This window comes from Lissotriton helveticus, chromosome 7, assembly GCF_964261635.1.
Source record: "Lissotriton helveticus chromosome 7, aLisHel1.1, whole genome shotgun sequence".
Classification (NCBI taxonomy): Eukaryota; Metazoa; Chordata; class Amphibia; order Caudata; family Salamandridae; genus Lissotriton; species Lissotriton helveticus.
In genome coordinates, this window is record NC_136068.1 from 1493473289 (window position 1) to 1493493695 (window position 20407).

A 20407-nucleotide genomic window follows, 5' to 3' on the forward strand; every position below is an offset into this window, starting at 1 on the left:
TTTTTTAACTCTTTATTTGCGACTGCATGACTTATCACATTATACAGTTAGACATTTCCAACAGTGTACAGTCTTTTCTCTTTACTCCCACAACAATGATTTAATAAACATAATAGTAAATGTGACTGAGCACGCTAGAATGTCAGCCAGCGAATCGTATCTATGTACATTCTCATAGAGACTTCTAGCCGCAGATTCCTTACCTTAGCATTACCCCCAGGTGTCAGATGGGATCTGAAACTTTTTTGTGAGCAGTACGCCTGCGTGCCGGTAGGTGGCGTCATTGTTTGGCTCCGCGTTGCGTCTTCAGCGCTGGAAGTGATGTGCACAGTGCCTATATAGGCGGCACCCCAGTGTGCTGACATCAGTTCTGTTCTTTCCGCACCGGTCAATGCAGATCTGGAGAGAGGTACCCACCGTCATTTTTTGACTGACCTTTTTTTTATTTACTTTTGTCGAAGTCTTTTGAGATCTTTCTCCTGGTGTGGCAGGTATGTCCACAAGAAAAACTGGCTTCAAACCCTGTGGCTCCTTTTACCGACATGTGTTTAGTTTATAGGCTTATATAGTGCATGAATCACCCAAGAAGGTCATCTCGTCGTTCATGGATTTGCAGAAGAAGTAGTTGCTGAGCGTGGATCTAAAAGAGTGCTGTTTTCAGGGCCTTTCTGAATTTCTAATGGTCTGGACATTGTCTTAATGCCATTGGAAGTTGGTTCCATGAGATAGGTGCCTGATATGAGAAAGTTTTACCTCCTGAGCGTGCTTTTTTGATCCTGGGGATTTTGAGCAAGAATTTTGAGCTTGATCCCAAGTCCCTTTGGGGGGTATACTGATGAAGCCTCTCCGCTTAATAGGAGGGTCCATTTCCCCAGATTGCCTTGTGTCAGGCAGCAGATCTTGAACTTCACACGTTCACACAGGTAACCAGTGAAGCTGGTGTAGAATGGGGATTGAAGCTGATCTGCGGGGGGCATTTAATACTAGACGTGCAGCAGTATTTTGTACCATCTGAAGGAGGTTTAGAGAGGCCTTGTTGGCCTCGATCAGTATGGCGTTACAATAATCAAATTTACTCAGCACCAGGGTTTGGATCCGGGTCTTTCACAAGGGATCGGGAAGATAGGGAAAAACTCTTCTCAACATGCCCAACACAAGGAAGCATGAACCTACTGTGTGCATTACATGCTCTTTCATTGTTAGGGCCTGTTCGAGACACACCCCTAAGTTCCTTGCCATTGTTTTAGGAGACGGGCGGTTTCCAGTTCCTTAGGCCACCAATCTGGAGCCCATAGTAGTGGGGCTTCTCCGAAGAGCATAACTTCAGTTTGTACTGCATTCAGCTGTAAGAAGTTGCTTCTCATCCATTGCGAGATGGCCTGCATGCCGGAAGAGAAAGTGGATTGGGCTGTCTGGGATGTCTTGTTGATGGAGAAGGTAAGTTGGGTATCGTCTACATAGGATATTGGGCCGATCCCATAGTTCCTCAATAGAGCCGCCAAGGGGGCTATATAGATGTTGAACATGATTGGGCTTAGGCATGAGCCCTGAGGTACTCCCTTGGTTAATTCTTGGTAATTGGACCAATATGGGCCAGAGTTAATAGTCTGGGTACGAGTGGGGAGGAAACTATTCATCCATTGCAGTGCCAGTTCCCCTATCCCGGCTTCCCTTAATCTCATGAGCAAAATCTTTTGGTCGACCGTATCAAATGCGGCGGAAAGATCTAACAACACAAGGAGGGTTGGTTGGCTCTGATCTAGTGCAATCCTGATGTTGTCAGTATAGGCTACCAGGGCGGTTTCCATGCTATGCTTAGGCCGCAAACCCGATTGAGTAGGATCCAGATAGCCAGCCGATTCGATATGGTCAGATAGGTGTTTATTAACATGCTTTTCCAGAACTTTTCTTCAGATATGGGGAGGATGTTTGAGATGTCTTCCATGGAAACTTTGGCGTTTTTCCGAATTGGAATGATCTGGGCCGCCTTCCATGATGGGCTTAGGTGGCCTTCCATCAGGGATTGGTTTAATAAAGAACAGATGGGATTTGATAGTGATTTAGCAAGAGGGGTAGAACGTCTTGCAGGTAGAACATCAAGAGGGGAGCCAGATTGTACCTTGTTCATTAGTATTTCGGTCTCTTCTTGCATGAAAAGGGGAAAATTCAGCAATGTTTTTGGCCTAGGGCTAGGAGGAGGTACTTCTATGATGCCTGTTGTTGAAGACAGCTGGTCTTCGTGGCGATCTTTTTATAGATGGTGTCTATTTTCGAAATAAAGAAAGCACTTATTTTGTCACAAAGAGATTGAGAAAAACTTTCTTTCAATTCTCAGGCTTTAGAACTGGTGAAAGTTTTCAAAATTTGGTACAGGCCTTTACGGGTATTTTCGGCTCGGCTAAGTGGTAAGGCAATGTGGGTTTTCCGAGTACGGTTTATGCTTTTGTGATAGAAGGAGAGGGGAACAGCGTTTACAACGCAACTTTTACCACGCAGTACCTTTACCACGCAACTTTTACAACGCAAGTCGTTAAGACGACTTGCGCTGGGGGCGCTGTAGGATAGGGAATAGTTTAATTTACTATCCAAAACCTTCCCTACTATCCACGGGGACTGGAGTTGGAATAGTAAATTAAACTACTCACTATCCAGCGCCCCCCAACGCAAGTCGTTGTAACAACTTGCGTCGTAAAACCTGCATGGTAAAGGCATGCGTTGTAAAAGCATGCGTAGTAACGACATACATCCAGAAGGAGAGAGCAGACCTGTACTTTTACTTATCATCTTTGAGGTGGGTACGGCGCCATCTTCTTTCAAGGTTTTTGCAGCAGCTTTTTTCTTTGTGAAGTTCTGGGAAGAACCACGCTGCCTGGGTTTGTTTGGGTTTGTTTGAGCCTGTTTTCAGTGGGGCTATCAGTTCAATAGCAGCTAAGGCTGATTTATTGAAGTGGGCTAAGCTCTCTTCTATATTACTGTAGGGTAAGTCTATGGGGGTTGTGAAGGCCGTTGAGAAGGTTTCTGGGTTGATTTTATACCATTGTCTGTAAGGAGATTGATTACGTGGGGTGGGCCTCTGTGGTTCTATACGTCCCTGTAATTGAAAGTCGATAAGTGCATGGTCCAACCAGTTTACTCACTTTGGGGCTTCACATATGAGAAGAGCTGAGTTAAAGAAGACATGTCTGAAGAGTGTCCTGCTGTGTGAATGGGACCATCATTGATTTTTTAAAAGATTTATTGTGGCTAGGTCTGCCATGAAGGCTGAAGTTGCAGCTTTATCTAGACATTCGCTGTGGATATTGAAGTCTCCCAGCAGCATAAAGTTGTTAGAAGAGATCACATAAGGGGCTATCAACTCCATGAGTTGGAGAGAGAATTCAGCCAAGGGGCCCTATGGGCGGTGTACCAAAGCCCCTTTCCAGTTGTTTTGTGGTGAGAGATCCATCCTGAAGATCTGGATTTCGATCTGCTGATTACTACGCTGTTCTAAAATTTTAATTTTTGCTCTATCATTATGAATGATGGTGATCCCTCCTCCAATTTTGGTCTGCCTGTCGAGTCTTAGAATTGTATACCCTTCTGGTATTGCGATGGCAATTGCAGGGTTGCTAGTCGGTTTTAGCCATGTCTCAGTTATAAAGCTGACATCGGGTGTGTTAGAGTGTAGCAGGTCCCATATCTCAATAGCATGTTTGGGGAGGGATCTCACATTTTCCAGGAAGCCTTTCCAGCTTTGCCTGGGAGGATGTATGTTTATACTTGGGGTTCAGCTCTGGGTCTACTGCTTTCATAGTTTTTAGTTGGTCAGTATTGGAGATAGGCATTTTGGGGTAATTTGGCCACATATTTGCTGAGGCTGAATTTGTGTTGCAATATAGGCAGGAGAAGAAACCCTCTTAAGCTTTTGAAGTGTTGTGTTCTATCATTATGACAGTGGTGGAATGAGTGGCGGTAGTTTTCCCTCATAAGCAAAAGCTCTGTCTTTGAGTATCTACAAATATGGCGCGTACCTGGGTCTGAATGTAAATGGGCAGAAACCCTAGCGCCTGGTGGCTGTCTGGCGCGTGTGGGCGCAGATGGGCTTGCCTTTGGTGCACCTTCCACCCGCCCCTGGCGCGTTCCGCTGCGTGTGATTATAGACCTGCAATTTGTTTGCCTCTGGCTCCTGACCACAACGCGAAGACCTGTGTTGACTGCTGTGCCATGCACCTCAAGGCCATGAGGGAGCGTTATCTCAAACTCCTTGCTGCACGACATGCAACAACATGACGGTCTCGATCCTAGTCAAGAGGAAGGTCCTGGGATCAGTTGCGGAGCCATCGAACTTTGTTGCAGTCGAAGTTGACTGGGCGTTCGGGTAAGTCCCACAAAAAGAACAAAAGTAAGAAGTCGAAGGAGGTCTTTGACTTCACCCTGTCCGTCGGAGTAATCCGACGGGACAAAGGAGAGTCGTCATTCAAGGACTGGCTCTGCGGTTGAGCTTGTGCTACCCCGAATTTTCGGGAGCCGGAGCAAGCAACACCCGCCCAACTACGCAAATCTTTTGAGGCCATTCACTTCATATTTGGGTGCCTAGTCCCTGCTGGAGTCCCTTCAGGCCCCCGGGTTCAGAAGGGAACTTACTGGTTCCCTGACAGCGGTTGTGCCCCTGTCACCAGTCAAGCCCCTTGGATCCTCAGATGGATCCGGACCGTCGGCAGTCATAGCATCTCGACCTTCCCCAACACCGGTCCAGATGTCGATGCGCTCGGTGGACCCGTCCCATTCTCCTCCCGGCTCTGACATAGAGATGAAGGGGCATCGTAAGAGGTCGACTCTGGAGCCGAATGGGGTCTTGACTTCCAGACTGGAGTCTGAGCCTTATTCTTACAGTGTAGGACTTGGAGAGGAATGGGAGGAGCCACTGGACCCAGAGGAATACCAGTCAATAGACCCCAGAATGGACTGGTGTGTGGAAGTATCAGACGCCAGTGGCCTGGACATCTCTCCAGATGCTGGCATGGTCTCTCCTTGTACTGCGGCTACAGAGGACAGAGCTTCTTTTGTTTTGGTGGTGAGAAGGGTGGTTGAGGTCCTGAACCTTAGCCTGCCCTCAGTGACAGTCAAGACTAACATATTGACAGAGGTGCTTCAAGCGGGATTGACCCCCTGGGAACCCCTTCTCTCTTTTAAAGAAGCCCTTATAGAAGTCCTGCATGAGACCTCGTCCAAGCCCAGCAAAGGGGCTCCTGTAAAGGGTACAATTGCCCACCGCCATTGTCCCACCCCAGGATACCCTAATTTCCTCATGCAACCTGCCCTGGAGAGAATGGTGGTTCAAGCCTCCACTTCCTGCATAAATCCTGGCGCATTCCCTACTACTCCACTGGATAGAGAATCTAAGAGGCTGGACACCATTGACAAGAAAAGGTTTTCTTTCACCAGCCTGGTACTGTGGTTGTAAACACTGCATGCCTTTATTGCCGTTACTCCCGTGCTCTGCGGGATTTGGTTGTGCAGGTACTTTCCATGGAGGCCTGGGTATGGCAGATAGGAGAAATGAACTCAAGTTCACTATCCGATGTGGGCTGGATACGACTGACTCTCTAGGCAGAGTGATTTCTTCAGCGGTTGCCTTACGGCGCCACGCCTGGCTGAGAACAATTGGGTTTTCAATGAATGTCTAAGCCTTGCTTATGGACATGCCCTTTGATGGCTCCCGTCTTTTCGGAGACAAGGCAGACTCAGCATTGGAGCACTTCAGGAAAGCAGAGCTAGGGCCAGGTTCTTGGGCCTTTCCATGACCCCCGCCAACCTCAGTCCGCCTTTCACTTTTTTCACATAAGGAGCTTCCATCCGCGTCCTTACCCACCCAGCCACCATGGCACCCAAGATCCACAGCCCCTGTCTGCCCACAGACGTTGTGCATCTCAGACCCTCTGGGTCTGGCAGCCAGTGGTCAAGCTATTCCACCGCCCCCAGGCAGCCACAGCCTCAAACCCTTTTTAGTTTGCCCTCCAACCATCATGGGCAACCAGTGGGAGGCATGGTACACCATAACTTGCACCACTGGAGGTCGATAACATCAGACTGCTGGGTTCTTCATATTGTCCAAAGGGGCTACTTCCTCCCCTTCCTGACTACCCCTTCTCCCATGCCAACCACATTGTGACAGGCTGATGGAGGGCCATCTATCCTTACTCCACAAGGAAGTGGTGGCTCTCCTGGCCAAGGGAAGTATAGACAGGATGCCAATGCCAGAAAAAAGTTGTGGTTGTTATTCCCACTATTTTCTGGTGCCCAAAAAGAACAGAGACCTTCATCCTATCCTAGACCTGTGCCCTCTCACCTGCTTCCTCAGAAAGGAGGAATTCAAATTGTTCATGCACGTTCAGGTCCTGTCGGCCCTTGAACCAGGGATACCGGATTTACGGCATTGGACTTACTTGATGCATATTTCCACATTCCCGTCTTGCTTGCTCAAAGACATTACCTGCGGTTCATAGTGGCCCATGAGCACTTTCAGTGCGCTATGCTCCTCTTTGGCCTTACCAGCACCCCACGGATGTTCACCAAGGTGATGGCGGTGTTTGCAGCTCATCTGTGGCGATCAGGGGTCCCGTCTTGCCCTATCGCTACAACTGACTATTGAAGGAGGGCTCTCCCCAGGCAATCATCTCCTACCTCGAGACTATTGCAGACCTCATGCACTCACTGGGGTTCACTATCAACTTGCCGAAGTCACACCTGACTCAGTGCAGGTTCAGGCTTATCCTCCCAAATCCTGAGTCCAGGATATTCAGGCTATTATACCGGTGTTTCAGCCTCTATTCTGGGTTTCGTGAGACTGACTCTGAGGCTGCTGGTGCCTCAGGGCCTCCTGCATTAAGCTTGTGACACATGCCATTCAGCATATGCGGGCTCAGCAGTGGGACCTAAATTTCCAGTGGGCACTGCATCAGGTGAATCTATATGACATGGTACAGATCTCAGAGGGAACTGCAAAAGATCTGCAGTGGTGGTTCAAGAATCGCGATCAGCGGCAGACCCCTCTACATTTTCCGACCAGATTTGATAGTGGTGATAGATGCATCACTCCTAGGACAGGTGGAGATCAGAGGCCTCTAGTCAGTGGCGGAATCTGAACTCCACATCAACCTACTGGAGCTCCAACTGGTATTGACGGCCTTTCCACCTACCATCAAGGAAAGGCTAGTACAGGTGTCCACAGACAACCCCACCTCCATGTGGTACAGCAACAAACAGGGCAAGGTGGGTTTGTGGACCCTTTGTGAAGATGCCTTGCATCTCTGGCCACGGCTGAAAAATCAGGGCATTATCCTGGTGGTTCAACACCTGGCTGGCTCTCTGAACACCAGGGTGGTCGAACTCTGCCAAAGATGCCTAGCCAATCACAAATGGTGTCTCCATCTAGAGATGGTGTAAGTTCTCTTTCAGTAGTGGAGAAAGCCTTGGTAGATCTGTTCACCACCGCTGAGAATGTGCAATGTCAGCACTTCTGCATGCTGTAGTTTCCAAGGCAGCTCTCACTCAGAAACTCCTTTCCTCCCGAGTGAAGCTCAGGCCTCTTATATCCCTTTTTGCCGATACCGCTCCTGCCCAGAGTTCTCAAGAATATCAGGAACGACCGGGCTCAAGTCATCCGTGTGGCTCCATACTGGGCTCAGAGAGTTTGGTATCCTGAGCTGTTGAGCATGGCCATCAGTCCGTAGATCAGGCTGCCCCTTTGGTTTTAGCTGCAGCAGCAGGGGAGGGTTCTCCAACCGAACCTGTTAACACTCCACCTTCATGCATGGAGATTGAGCAGTTACAGGTGAACAGATTTTTGACCTTCCACCCGAAGTCTGCAATGTATCTTGGCAGCCAAGCGTCCCTCCACCAAGACAATATGCGCCTGCCGTAGGAGGAAGTTTGTGGTATGGTGTGCAGAAAAGCAAGTTTACACGCTTTCTGCTCCTCTTTCTCAGGTTCTTCTGTTTACTCCTTCTCTTGCCCAGCAGTGCTCTGCATTGGGCATCTTAAAGGCTATCTTTCTGCCATCTCAGCCTTCCTATAGTTGCCAGATTAGCCATCCCTCTTCAAATCTCCTGTTGTGAATAGGTTTTTGAAAGGTCTCCAAAACATGTTTTCACCTTCACCCTTTATCATGCCTCTGTGGAACCTCAATCTTGTACTTGCATTACTAATATGTGCTCCCTTTGAGCACCTGCATAACTGTCCCCTCAGGCTTTTTAACATCAAGATGGCTTTCCTAGTAGCAATAACATCTGCCTAAAGGGTCAGTGAGCTCCAGGCCTTGTCATCTAAGCCTCCATACCTAACCATCTTCTGAGACAAGCTGGTTCTTCATACTAGAGCTTCCTTTCTACCAAAAGTTGTCACTTTCATGTAGGCAAGTTAATCACCCTGCCTACCTTCATGCTCTGCTGCACCCCTCTAAGAAAGAGGACACGACCACACCGGCTTGACCCAAAAAGAGTGTTGTCATTCTACCTGGACCGCAAGGAACATTTCTGGGTGGGTGACCAACTCTTCGTGGGGTATGTCGGAGTCAAGAAGGGGAAGGCTGTGCAGAAATAGACCATCTCCCAATGGAACATGCTCTACATTAAAATCTTCTACACACTGGTAAAGAAGCAACCCCCTGAGGACGTGCATGCTCTTCCCACCAGAGACAAGAATGCGATAACTGCTCTAGCAAGTGGAAATCCAGTCCTGGACATCTGCCAGGCAGCAAAAGGGTCATCTCTGCACATGTTTACCAAGCACTTCTGCCTCCAAGCACTACTGCCTGGACAGTAAGGTTCGTAGGGATGGGCTCTTTGCCCATTCGGTCCTGCAGAACTTTTTAGTATGAAATTGCTTCACAGCCCCACCTCCAGGGAGGTATTGCTTGAGTATCTAGTCTAAGGTAAGGATTCTGTGGATAGAAATCTCTCTCAGATGCACAAGTTACCTTTGATAAAGCCTTATATAGTAGACACTCTATCTAGCTGCAGATTTCTGATCGACACACCCATCCTCTGCACTCTGCAAACAGATTTCTAGGGTCAAGGAGTTCCCCTTTCAGGGATCTAGCTTTCAACACCAGTGGTCGGCATTCTTCATGGCTCCACGCTCCTGCCGTGGAAAGTCATGAAATAAAAACTACATTGTGAGGGGGTGGCACGATGATGCCTCACGGAGCCTAATGACACCACCAACCAGCACGCAGGGGTACTGCTCACTAACAAAATTCTGTATCCAGTCTGACGCCTGGGAATAATTCTAAGGGGGACCCGCACCCCCAAGAGTGAGGGGGTATTCGCTGCATTAGAGTCGGATAGTCGATGGAAAAACGCCAAGGGCAGCAGTGCTCAGAGTGCAGCCATTCCAGTCAGCTGCTGGCCACGCCCCCCTCATTTGAAAATGTGATGCAAAACAATACTAGAGATATTTGCCACATGGGCACTACCAATTAAGGTTTAAACTGATAATGGCATTCCCTTTCATGGGACACGTTTTAGTATTACATATAGGGTCTAACCATAAAACACTGAAAAATGGCTCCAGATCAATAGAGAAGTCGAACGGTTCATGAACAAGCATTTGCAATGCAATAGGTCTCGCATTAGGAAAGTTTGAGCTATTGGTATTGTAAATGACATATTTTTTATTTATGTGTTGGTTTTGAAAATAGCTAAATGCTTAGCTTTGTCATTTACAATGCCAATAGTTGTATTTTCACGAAAATCCAAGAACAGAAGTGAAATATTAACATTTTTTTGTGACATTTATAAGACAGATGTCATTGTTGTTCGAGTACTTTACGCTGGTGTTTGGATTCCTGTAAATCCCCAGTGTTGCAGGGTGCTTAAGAATTTTGTGATCACAGTGGTACTGTATTCCGGGCTGGGGGGAGGGGAGGAGAGAGAGAGAGAGAGAGGGAGGGGAGGAGAGAGAGAGAGAGAGGGAGGGGAGGAGAGAGAGAGAGAGAGAGAGAGAGAGAGAGAGAGAGGGAGAGAGAGAGAGTGTGTGTTTTTGCCTCTTTCTTATATTGTGTTTTAATTTAACCAAAGAGGTCCTGTGATTAAATTTTAGGCATTTACAATAGAAATACATCTGTAACTTTCTTAAGCTTTTCTTAGGATGATGAGGGAATCCCTTGGGCACGTGCACATATGCCCTTCACATGAGTATAGCAATAATGATTATAGGTGAAACACTAATTATTCATAAACCTGTACCTTCTCAACAGTGGGTTCATCACGCTAACTCCCCTTATTTGGATGATGCGCCTGCCCCCCTCCCATTGTGACTCCAATGGACTCATGCACAAATATCGCTAGACAAGCCAGAGCCGTCAATATTGGAGTTATGATAATGCAACCAACACTCACCTTTGTCAATGGTCCATCTCTGTGCAGACTTCCAGATCCATCTACAAGGTTCATAAGACCTCCAGCACGTGGCGTCCTGCTCTCCACTGGGAGCCACTGGTGTACCTGCTCTCCACTAGGGGTCACTGGGCCCCCTACTCTCAGCTGGGGGTCGCTGTGCACCCTGCTCTCCACTGGGGTCGCTGTGCGCCCTGCTCTCCGCTGGGGGTTGCTGGGGGCCCTGCTCTCCGCTGGGGGCCACTGGGCGGCCTGCTCTCCACTGGGGGTCGCTGGGGGCCCTGCTCTCCACTGGGTCACTGGGGTCGCTGTGCGCCCTGCTCTCCACTGGGGGGGGATCACTGGGGGTCGCTGGGCGCCCTGCTCTCCACTGAGGGTCCCTGGACGTGGCCAGCAGGCGCTGGAGCTGCGAGGCCTTGCCTGTCTCGTGGGGTTCTGGCGCGCTCTGGGCCGGTCCCCGGCCTCGGAGACCCCGTGAAAGCCCCCCGCTGCTCTCCCTGAGTAATGAAGAGTGTGGACCAGCCCACGCTGACCCCACTGCTCCCAGGCCCGCCTGATTTCCACATGAAAGGAGCCTGGCGGGGACTTTCTCCCTTTCACATTCACCAGCACTTGAGAGCTATAAATAAAAAAAACTTCTGAAAAGCTGCAGCTTTGTAGTGTTGGAAAAGAAAAACGGCTGCTAGGGGTGCAGGGAGAGGGGTGCAAAAAACTGTTCCACACTGGGCGCCCCTGTAAGGCCACATCCCCATCCTCCGGCCTTCAGGGAAAAAACAAGCGAGGAAACGAACAAATAAAGGGGCAAAGTGGATATGCACGCGCTGAATACAATAAAATATTCATATCTGCACACCCGTAGGCGACAGAAGTGTGAAAACGCCCACCTCGGTGGTACTTTTTTATGTGCCGGCGGCTAAACCCTGGAAGTCGCTACATAGTCCACACCATAATACCACGCTCTGGTGCACCACAAACGGTATATTCTATTTCTTAATCACACAGAAGCGCCTCGTCAGGGGAACGAGGCGCTATACAAGTGCTACGATGCTGACAGGTGCCCATGGCACGCGACGCACGTCAACAAGTGTGAAAAGAAACACTGACATATTTATGTCTGTATAACAGGCACACGTTTACAAGTGTGAAAAACAACCCTGTCCATGCTTGCATTCACCTGACACAAGTGTCAAAGCACAAACGTGTTCTTATCTTCACACGGATAGAAGGTCTCATGTGAGTGCAACTAAATGAGCGAGGCGCTGCCGGCTTGTACCCTCGCCCCCTACTACACTGAGAATTATTTAATTTCAGTTTGGGCGTCAGTGTAGAACTTTTACCAAGAAGGATCCAAAGTGTCACCTTAATTTATACATACATATTAAAGGGTTGCGCAGAGCTGAGGTAGACATTGGGACAGTAGACAGAATGAAATAGGAAAGGTTCGCCTCTTCTCTTTGCATGTGCATAGGGGATAAAGTGGAAATATATTTTAAGTTGTGTGCTCAAAAGCACACTAATAAAGATATGGGGCGCCTATAAGTAATGCGCCTGCTCATAAAAAGTACCAACAAGATCCGCAGCCCGGCTTGAACAGGAAGCCAGGCAACCTGTGTTGGGGCAGGGGCGGGGCAGCAAAAAGACAGGAAGCAGACGGGAGCCTACCCCGCGCTCCTGTGTTGTAGCGCTCCTGTGCCCGTCAGCCGGAAGATTTGCGTGTCAGCTAGCGGGGCTCCCGTGCTCGTGGAGAGCCCCGCCTGCTGCTGAGGATTACCCGCTGCCTGCCGAGGGAGAGAGGGACACACGAAAAGAACTCGGTGAGTGGTGTGTGAGGGGGGGGATGTGTGCGCGCATGTGTGTGTGCGAGTGTGTCTGTGTCTGTGTGTGTGTGTTTGTGCCTGTGTGTGCACGTGTGTCTGTGTGTGTGTATGTATGCATGCATGCATGCGTGCGTGTGTAAAAAGAGCCGATGACTGGTGGGGGGATGGAAAGTGAAAGTAACCAGCACGCGTATGTTTCAGTCTGTGTGGTGGCTGGCTGTGTGCGCACGCGTGGACGGAGCCGACGTGCGCGTTCGCGCACCCAAATCCTGGAGAAAAGCTCGTAACACCCTTTTGTCCCTCATTCCCCCGAGACAGGCAACATTAAGTCTCCAGCCTGGACGCATCCTTCGGATGCTAATTCCAGACGAGACCTAAACACCTCAAAAAGGTTATGCGTATTTCGCTGAGCAATTGCAAACACTATGGACCATAAGCAACTTCATAGGCACCTAAAGAAACATCCCATATTGCACTACCAGTTGCACCCCACAACTGTGCTTTTTTGCGTCATCAGTGAAAGACATCATACCAAAATGTATTAGGTCTCCAAATCACTTCGACAGCAGAAGACAGTGAATCTTTCTGGCACCAGAACAATGCACTTCAGTACCAAGTAATGAGTTCGACCTTCCCCAATTAGAGCATATTTCGTACTGGTCAGGTATCACCACCAAAGTGGGAAATGTTGTCTTCTTTATGAAAGATCCCCATTGACTGGGATTGTAAGAAAATGGACAGTGGAAACTATAGAAATAGAACATGAACAGGTGACAAAGAATGTTTCATTCACGTTTCACTAAAATACTAGCTGCAAAGTACTGTGGGGCATTTTATTAAGAAAGGGCGTTACATTATCGCCGCTTTTATCGGCAGGAAACTGCCGATAAAGAGGCGATAATGTGCTTGATAATATGCTCTATGAATTCCAATCGAAGTCCATGTTAGATGTGAAGACATCTAACATGGCCTTCAATTGGAATTCCATAGAGCATATTATCAAGCACATTATCGCCGCTTTATCAACAGTTTCCTGCCGATAAAAGCGGCGATAATGTAACGCCCTTTCTTGATAATATGCCCCTGTGTTTTTCATCTCTCTATCATCATCACCGCCAGGCTCCCCAGTGATACGAGAGATGGAAACATTATGAACGCTCTGATGTTTCTGGCTGTACAGAAGACAACCTGGACCCTTCCTCCACCATGGCCATAACTCACCAAGTAGATGAACAGGAAACCCTGACGGAGGTGCAAGTGAGGCCTGAGGGAGTCAAGCTTTAGAATTATCCCACCTCCTCAGCTCTCACAGAGACTAATGGACTATTCATCGTACGCAGATTTTGGCTGATGGAATACTCCATCACAAACGGGGCGGGATGTTACATCCTCCATAATTCAAGTGCATTATAGCCTATGACACTGCAACTGAAGGGATATCCGCCATGTTTTGAAGTATACACTCTGCCAAACTCCAAATAATCATGAACTTGATTAAACAGATTTATATGAAAACGTTTTCTTCATACACTCATATTTCTGAAAAACAATGCCTGTGCTCTTTGATTTCTTTTTGATGAGCTATGTCCACCTACTAGCACTGGGGTCTAATGCAGGAACTCTGGTGCCTGCCTTACTCTATACCTCTTGTTCCCAATTGTGTATCGTAAAAGCAGTTGTGAAGGACAATAAATAGGATGGACGGCACTTACGTGAAAGTCTATACTGAAAATTATTCGGATGCATTCTTCACCTGTCGCTTGTGATGTACCTGGCCTGCTCTTACTAAGCTAGCTCATCTTGCCTGTCTGAGGCTGTTTCGATTCCTCTTCTATGGCTCCCTCGTGTTCCTTCTCAAATTGAAAGCGTCTTGTCTGATATTATTATGTCTTCCGTGGGCTCAGCGCCCAGTCTCTTTGCCAGAACTTCCAGCTGCCTCCAACCCGGCTGGTCACGAGGGATGATCTCAGCTTTGGTGCTGTTTGTTCCCTGTAAACAATGCAGGCAATATCTTGTCTACCTCGGTGATGTCTTCCTGGGCCCCTTCCCAGCAGGCATAAAGGGCTATGTTTGTGCGCCGAGTTGAGCCCAGTGTTACTACTTTGGGCCTGTGGGCGCTGATATTACGTGGCCGCGGTGACTGAGTCATGTTCCCCTATCACTGTGTCCTAGTGATAGCAGACAAATGCCCGTAACATGGAGCAGATATAGAGAAAGTGAAAGTGTTCAATTCAGAGTTGGTTGCAAAATACAGAGCAGTGGGAACTCAATATAAATTAATTTGTTGGGATGATTGAAAGCATAGTCCGAGTGGAAGCAAAGCTGTGCAGGTTAAGAGAGAAAGGGATTTTCTGGAAACAATAATTTGAGGGTGGAGACAGTTACCTCTCAGGAGCCTTTTCCTTTGTTTTTGAGATTATAGGATGTTAAAGTGATTTTCCTCTTCTCTGCAGTTGCCAACATCTTTTTAGATGGTACTGTAGAGGGAAAGATGTGCCCATTTTACTTGGAATGCTCTAAAACTTCATAAGGTCTCGCCTACCAGGCAGCTTTTACTTGTTTGTGAAAGACCTCTTATGGACCATCCCAAAAACGTACAATGGGCTTAGAGCCCACCCATTGCTTACCATTGGTCATCTTTAATGCTACTCTATTGTTCTTGCGTCTGACTTACCTTCCTCTTCCTGTGTTTGTCCCTGCCCTGAAACATAGCCTATTTGGCTATGTTTGGATTGGCTTACTTGTATCCTACCACTGAGCACATTTATAGAGCTATGGGCCTAATTTATGAGGTTTTTCCATAGTGCAACGCCACAGGACTTCCTGCTGCGCTGCCCTATCGCAAATGAAAATGGCAGTAATGCGCCATTTATACCAGATACGGCGTATTCCTGTCCTTTTCCTCTGCACCGGTGCACAGTAGACTGCTGTGCGCCAACTCAGGTACCTTTGCACCATGGTGCAAGGGTCCTTGTATTAAGGGGAAGATTATTTTTGTGCAGGAAGGCAAACCTTTCTGCACTTTATATGTTTGCTACAGAATGCAGCAAACAGAATAAGGTAAAATAAAGTTATTTCTCCTTGTTCTGCCTCCAGTCACGGCCAGCATGACTTGCTGGTGAGGAGCAGAAGTCATGCGGGGAGGGGGGTCGCGCGCAGGGGTGTTTAATTTAATTTTAAACAAAATTAAACTTACCTCCCCACCGGCCTGGCTCCGCGTTATCTCTGCTCCTCTCCTGCTCTTCTGCCTCCGGCAGGAACAGAAAGCAGACAGCCAAGCTCCCAGTCCCACCCCAAAGCCAATCACAACCCTTCAAGCAGTGTTGTGATTGGTCGGGACGCCTCCCAGCCAGGGGTTAATGGCCCGGCCATGTTCTCCATGTAGGCTGCATTGCAGCCTGCATGGAGAAGGGCAGAGTGTGCATTACTGGTTTGTTCGGTCCCAACGGGCCGACCAAACCAGTCATGTGCACTCAGGAGTGGGCACACCACTCCTCCCATGCCCAGTACTGCTCGCAGAGCAGCCCCACCCACCTGCACGCCCGCAATCAAACCCTTCTGCCTTCTCGCAGTGCGAGAAGCAGAAATATAAAATGGTAGTTATTACTATTTTATGTTTCAGCTTCTCACACTGCGAGAAAGCAGTGGGGCGATGCTGCTCCGCCCTAGAGGAGGAGCCGGCTTGGTGTGCCTCCTTTACGCGTCCCCTGATGAGGCATAGGTTTTTGGCGGAGAAGTGTGGCTCACTGGTTAGAGGAGGCAGACCAGGAAGCAGAGGTCAGCCCGGGACCAAGGTTCAATTCCCGGCTCGGCGGGGTCTTGAGTCCTAAAATGTCCATGGACTCGACAATTCTCGCTCCGGTGCCTATTCGATTCACAGGTTCACACTCTGCGACTCTGGGCAAAAGCTTGCTTAATCTCCACAACGGCCCCTCGCGGCGGGATGCCTGGCTTTCACCTTGCGGATACCCTGCCGGGGTTATCTCACAGGGGAATACCAGGACGGGTTCCCTAAGCAAGCGCTTAGAAACCGCTTGGTGATTTGCGCTATATAAATTCCTGTACATTTACATTTACATTTGGCGCTGCCTCAGATTTATGATTCCTAGTAAATCTGGGGCAGTGTCAAAAAGCCATGGATGTTGCTGGACACGCCCCCAGCAATACCCATTGCATGCCCCTTTAACGCAGAAAAGTGCATTAAAGGGAACGATATTTACGAGGCAGCATTAAGCCAAAAAGAGTGGCATATCACTGCCTCGTTAAAATGGAGCAGGCTCCGGCGTCATGGAACGTCACAAAATGTGGCGTTCCGGCGGCGCCTTCTGGTTTTCTTTTTTTAAGCATTCCAAAAGAGTGCCTACATTTTCTTTCTCTCCCACTTGTGTGATGCTTACCACCCACTCCGGCCTCACCCTCGTTGCTTCCCTGCCACCTGCCCTTCATTCACTCATCCTTTGCTCCTGCATCCCTTGCAGTCAATGGTATATACTTTCCCCTCGTTTTTATTTTTTGGAAGGCCTGGCAGCTGTCATTTTTTTGCCAATGTTGCACAGAATTTTGTATTTTGCCAATGTTGCAAAGCAAAGGATAAAAGTTTTGGCAAAGACAATAGGTAAGCAAAGTGAGCCCTATTCTTTTTGAAGAGCTGTCTTTAAAAATGGCTGCAGCCACAGTCTTCACCGAGGACTTTGAAAACACATTTTTACTCTATTTGAGTCAAAATACCAAATTTAAGTGGCAGAAGCAGAACTCCAAAGAAAAAAGACAAATGCTTAAGTAAATGTTCAGTGCTGGAAAGAATTAACTGGCTTAATTACTTCCACTTGACAATGACTGTGGTGAAGGAAATTTTCGATTGTCATCTTATATGTATTCAGCATGCCATTCAGAAAATGGGGCATATTCTTTTACCAACTTGAAATCAGGCCATAAATATTTGTGAAAGTGTCTACAAGAGTATGGCAATGCATAAAGAGTGCATGACTGACTCTCATATATATATATATATACATATATATATATACATATATATATATATATATATGGTGACAGAGAATACCTTCTGCGAAAACTAGAAACCCGATACATTTTAAATATGGACAGTAAGACCCCTGGAGGTCTTAACAACACCGAAGATTTGTACACCTGTTTATACAGTATATATATATATACATGTGTTCCATCTACTATTGACTAAGTTAAATATTTTTTCCATGTTCACTGTCGCGTGCATAAGTGCTATAGTATAATTGGTCTATTCACCTTACTGGCGTTGTCTTGTGATCAAGGTCCTTTGGGGCCCGAAACGCGTAATGGTGGAAAATAAACCAGCATTCTAAGCACTGATTCTTGGGTCTGTCTCTACTTACTGCTCGGAGAACGAAGGAGGCGGTAAAAAGCGGTTATCTTTGATATATATATATATATATATATATATATATTCACCGCCTCCTTCGTTCTCCGAGCAGTAAGCAGACATGGACCCAAGAATCTGTGCCTAGAATGCTGGTATATATATATATATATATATATATATATATATATATATATATATATATATATATATATATATATATATATATATATATATATGTGTGTGTTTGTGCGTATATGTATGTATATATATATATATATATATATATATATATATATATATATATCATCCACGCCGCGGGACCCCGAGGTAAAACTTTGCATTCTGGGCCCTGTAGTTCGAGTACCGACAGTACCAACTACCTGCGGTGGAGCCCTTCAAGGGGGAGCCAACCCAGCTGCGGCAGGACATCTAAAGGTGCAGACTCACTTCCTTCTTCCCATTATTTCCACGGCGCTGACGAAGGCTAAAGACGCAATGCATTCGCCTTGGTGGAATTTTGATTAAATAAAGGCTTCCTACCTGTCCCCGTGCTGGTCTCCGCCTTTTCAATTTGGGAAGGACTTTTGTGCATCAAATTACACGCCTGCCAGTGGCGTGTTGGGAGACCCCCGCACAGCAAGAGGCCCGATGAGCTGCTGGCAACGCTTCGGCTTTTTGACTAGGTCATGGGATGACACGGTCGGGCCCACCACAACAACCAGGTGAAATGGACGCGGTGTCAAGGACATTGTTCCTTGCATTGGGCTAGCTGCACGCGCCGCAGGCCCCGCGAAAGAGACATCTGGGCAATGTGGTTGTGCGGTGGGGACGGAAGGAGGCTCTTTCTTTGCCATGATGGGAAACACTGGACAATGAGGGCGCACCACCCTGTTTAATGGCATATCCTGGTATCATCCACGCCGCGTGACCCTGAGGTAAAACTTTGCATTCTGGGCCCTGTAGTTCGAGTACCGACAGTACGAACTACCTGCGGTGGAGCCATTCAAGGGGGAGGAGCAACGGCAGCCAACCCAGCTGCGGCAGGACATCTAAAGGTGCAGACTCACTTCCTTCTTCCCATTATTTCCACGGCGCTGACGAAGGCTAAAGACGCCGAAATGCATTCGCCTTGGTGGAATTTTGATTAAATAAAGGCTTCCCACCTGTCCCCGTGCTGGTCTCCGCCTTTTCAATTTGGGAAGGACTTTTGTGCATATATATATATATATATTCACCGGGAAAAAAACATAGGTTTCAGGGGCGTATAGTTAGCTGGACATTTAACTCGTACAAAACCATTGAAATTCCCCCGTTATAGTTAGTTCAGCTAACTATAACTCGCGCGCTTGCAATGCACTGCTGATGACGTCACATATTACATCACTCATGACATGGTCAGTGACATCACTATGGTTTTTTCAGTGAATTTCTAAGGTTTTTTAAATGCTAATTCCTCACTAATAACATGCCTGAAACCTATGTTTTTTTTTGTGATTTTCAATGGTTTTTTAAACGCTAATTTCTAACTTTAACGTGACTGAAACCTATGGTTTTTTTAAGTGAATTTAAAAGGTTTTTTAAATGCTAGTTTCTAACTATGTTAACAGAGGTAGGACATGTGAAGAAAGAAGAAAAAACCCACAGAAAGAAAAAAAAGAAATGCAGAAAGAAGCAACAGGTGTCCTCAAACACGAAGAAAAGTGCAGGAAGAAGGAAGACATGCAGAAAGAACAGAGGAGCGGAAAGAGTCCTTGTTGCAAAATCATCCTGTACCCTCACCTTTTTCAGATGGGTACTTGTGGTAACTGACTCTGACTAACCAGTCCTAGAGCCAGTGCTATACTAAAAGACACTTAGAATACAGTTAAAACACCTACATACACTAGGGAACACTATGCGTTGTTGTAGCCCTGTTAATAGCATGACCTCCTCTGTAAGCCCCTAGTATATAAATGGGCAGAGGGATTAAAACTACCTCTTAGAATGCGCCACATGGTGCGTTTGCACACTGGTGAAGGGAGGGGGGGCTGAGCTGACGTGTGCAAACACGCCCTGTTGCCGTTTTAATTTGGTAGATAAAGTACCCTTGAATCCTGAGTGTCCCTTGGGTACAATTAGCCCACCAGGTATCTCCAATTAGCGCCACGGAGCTGCCTTGCAGAGAGGTGTAAAAATGGGCCCGGCCTGGACCACCTCTCTGCAACGCAGCGCAGTGGCGCTTACTGGAAGCACCTGGTGGTCTAGTTGGCCCCCATGGGCCCTCAGTATTAAAGGCGAATTATTTCACCAACTTGAAACGCGTCACAGGGCATGTTATCACACGTCACATCATGCCCTGTCCCCTCCCTTCACCACTGTGTAAACACGTACTGTGGCCGTTTTAAGTTGGGATATTAAGTTCATTTGAATCCTGAGGGTCCCTAGGGAACAACTAGCCCACTAAGTACCTCCAGTAAGCGCCACAGAGCCGCGTTGCAGAGATGTGTAAAAAGTGGCACGGCCTGGACCACCTCTCTGCAATGCAGCGCAGTGGCACTTACTGGAAGCAACTGGTGAACTAGTTAGCACCCAGGGGCCCTCAGGATTGAAGGGGAATTATTTCCCCAACTTAAAACGCGTCATAGGGCGTGTTTGCACAGTCACCGTAGGCCCCTTCCCCACTGTGTAAACACGCCCTGTGGTCGTTTTAAATTGGGAGATTAAGTCCCCTTGAATCCTGAGGGTCCCTAGGGGCAAATTAGCCCACTAAGTACCTCCAGTAAGCGCCATTGCAGAGAGGTGTAAAAGGGGCACGGCCTGCACCACCTCTCTGCAACGCAGCGCAGTGGCGCTTACTGGTAGCACCTGGTGGGATA

At 47.7% G+C, this 20407-nt stretch overlaps 1 protein-coding gene across 12 annotated transcripts in view; it reads left to right on the plus strand.

The window, feature by feature from the left end:
• Window positions 1-20407, plus strand: part of LOC144767498 (uncharacterized) — a 1510898-nt gene that overhangs the window by 1041434 nt on the left and 449057 nt on the right. The window contains exon 8 of one of the 12 annotated variants that reach the window (XM_078650912.1): window positions 19160-19409. The exons of the other annotated variants lie outside the window; for them this stretch is intronic. The gene's annotated coding sequence lies outside the window, so the exon portion shown is untranslated. Of the gene's footprint in view, window positions 1-19159; window positions 19410-20407 lie in introns of those variants that run through there. 12 annotated transcript variants of the gene reach the window in all.